The sequence below is a fragment of the Rutilus rutilus genome (assembly GCF_951802725.1).
Source record: "Rutilus rutilus genome assembly, chromosome: 1".
Lineage (NCBI taxonomy): Eukaryota > Metazoa > Chordata > Actinopteri > Cypriniformes > Leuciscidae > Rutilus > Rutilus rutilus.
This window is the reverse complement of record NC_140209.1, coordinates 11,188,138-11,191,476: the sequence shown is the minus strand read 5'-3', so window position 1 is coordinate 11,191,476 and position 3,339 is coordinate 11,188,138.

The following is a 3,339-nucleotide window of genomic DNA, read 5'->3' as shown; positions in this document are numbered from 1 at the left end:
TCTCACCACTGCTTTACTCAACCAGCAGAAAGAGAGCAGCTGGAATACAGAGAAGCGGTGTGTAATCCTTCTTAATTTTTTGTCTGTGATTATGTTGATGTTTATAGACATTTTCATTGTCATTGTGAACAGTATTTGGCGAATTTTTTTATCATCTATCATTGCAAACATCTATGAGCCACAAATCATGAGATGACCGTGATGTCATACAACTCTTACCGGATACCGGGCCAGAAAAGAAAATTAGATGAACTTGGCCGGAAACTGAAAACAAACATGAGTTTGAGTTAATTGTATTAATATAACACTATCATTATGTTGAGCTAATAGGCTGGTTTTACTTTTTAAAGGTCCCATTGCATGAAAATTTCACTTTATGAGGTTTTTAACCTTAATATGAGTTTCCCTAGCCTGCCTATGGTCCCCCAGTGGCCAGACATTTCGATGGGTGTAAACCAAGCCCTGGGTATTTTTGAGAAAATGAAAGCTCAGACGGGCGAATCTAGAAATCTTCCCCTTATGTCATCATAAGGGGAAAGGTCACCTCCCCTTTCTCTTCTTTGCCTGCAAAAAGAATTTGGCCTGCCCTTGAGAAAATGAGCTGCGCGAGCGCGATATGGTTTTTCCCTGAGAGACATCATGGCTTGCAAACGAGCGAAGCATGGCAGTTGCTCAGTGTTTGGACGTAAAAATGAACACAAAGGTATTTTTTTAGTTCCTTCATCCGAGCCTCTGAAGAACCAGTGGGTTATGTGAATGTCTGATGTGTAATTGTTCAAGTTCAGACAGATAATCTTTCTCTTAAAGTGGTTCAATACTGTTTATGCATCAGTAAATCAAGCCAGTGACTAAACGATCAACTTCACATCTTACTTAAACTGTGATTTAATAAATATACAGAAAGCGACCAAAGAACAATCCCTTTCCAATCTCCCGAGCTGTCAATCACACAGCGCAAGTTTATCTGGACACTTGCCAAAACTCATTATGAAATCAATGACGCTTTTACACTGCACACCGAAGCTCTTACTGTACTTACCTCATGTTTGCATTGGTGAAATCATTAGTGAGAGTGCAGAAACTGCGTTGCAATGATAAGATCTTCATTCACGTGATCAACAGGCTGTCATCTGCTCAATGCTCATCACTGCACCCTTTTATGTGAAGGGAATAGATCTAAATACTTAAAAAACTTCTCACGATTCGTTAATGCCGATAGCTGTAATAGTAAAAACGTATAATAGCTGTAATAGTAAAAGTATTTGATAGAGTTCCACATGTAATGCTAGATATTTCAAATGCAAGCATGTCAGCCAATCACAGCAGTGGGCGTTTACACTGAGGTCTCACAGCAGCCAATCACAGCAGTGGGCGTTTACACTGAAGTCTCACAGCAGCCAATCACAGCAGTGGGCGTTTACACTGAAGTCTCACACAGACACGCCCCTTCAAACAGCGTTCAAATCAGAGGCTAAAATTAGGCTTATCAAATTATAACAAGTTTTGATCTAAAAAACATACTAACATTATAAGGGCACCCCAGGAAACATTCTAAAATAATAAAATAATCCATGCAATGTGACCTTTAATTATTTCATGAAAATAAAGTTCATATGTATAGTTGTGTATGTATATGTTTATAGTTAATATGTATTTAAGCCACAAAGGTGAGGGTAACCTAGATCGCATGTATTTCCTTTATCATATATACTGTACTTTATGGTATTAAACAAACAAAATAGAACCTAACCATCAGCAGAATGTGGCAAAAGGAGAAAACACAAGTTGCTATTTCTTCGTCAAAGCAGAAATAGATTATTTTAAGATTACGCTATGTTCGCTTGCCACTTCCACTGCTTGCTTTTGCTGGACCATGAGATCTAACGACTGCCTCCTCTGCTCAGTGACGTACTGCTCAATCCACTCGGGTGCTTCAGACTTGCGCCTTCTCTTTTTGCCATGTTCTGCTGATGGCTTAGGTTGTGAAGATGATGGTCCTGGGCCAAATGGATCTGATGAAGATCCTGAGTGGAAAGAAAGTTTAAACTTGGTGGCCTCAAAACGGTAATGATCAAGGCAGCAAACATCACTTTCCTCTGACAAATACATTTTACGGTTCTGCATCTACTTTAAATTAGAGTCATGTGCCAACAAATCTACTTTAAACATCCAGTTAACCCAGCTTCTAATTACCTGAGCCACAAAATAGACATCCTTCAAATAAAGCTAACATTAATTAGTACATCAGATGAGTTGAGTGCTTGACGCCTGAATTTATTTACAATTAAATAAAAAAATTGATTTTGTGTGTTTCTGGCTCCAAGCTGATGCTAAATTAAGTTGAGATTGTTAATTTGTCTATACCATATAGAATAGATATAAATTTAGGTATGTTGCAAATTAGCGACAATAGGCATTTAGGGTAATTTTTTTTACAAAATGGTAAAATTAATAAAACACATTTTCCCATCTCAGGTATGTAGATTTTATTCATGGCACAAAGTTGTTAGAACTTATAAACTTTAATTGACAAATTAATTAATCTTGACAACAGCAAGAAACAAAACACTCTCCTACTCCCTAACATTGACAGTAGTTTTTATACATTCCATGCTACACTCTGTTTAACTCTTTCCTTGTTTCTCCAGTGCATACATTATATATTCTTATAGTGTTATATCCTAACATGCTATTTTTTGTGAAAAAAATAAATAAAAAATAAAAAATTTTTGGCTGAAACCATCTAAATATAGCATTATTATAATATGTAGCCATTAGCCAAATGGCCGTTATGGACGAATGTCGCGAATTTGCTACAAACAGAAATCTACAAAGTACGTAAAAAATATTCGTCACATGAAGTCTATATGAATAACATAGCTATAGAAGCAATCAATAAGCTGGTACATATTGTTATCTTAGCACAACTTAACTCATTTTAGGGCAATTTCTCCACATTTGCGCCCTTGATATGCGGATTTTGCAAACCAAAATATTAGCTTCCGTGAACCGGATGTAGTTCCCACTCCGACCGCTCCTACGAGAAACCAGTGCGTGCAAAAGGTTCCTAGGTATGTATCGAATGTGCACAAACAGGCATTGGGGGAAAACACACGCTATCTCGCCTGCAGTCTGAATGGAAGGGGTTTGTTGCGAATTCGCAACAGTGGGCGTATCAGAAAATGTTATATTCATGCTTTTATAAAAACGTATACATTATTGGATCTTATTAGTACGTTTTAATTCAATCACTCAGTGATGTCATAAAAACATTAGCATCCATATTGGATACATGTTGCTACCACACTGGGATCATCAGCCAGGAGGTCCTCCATTGAT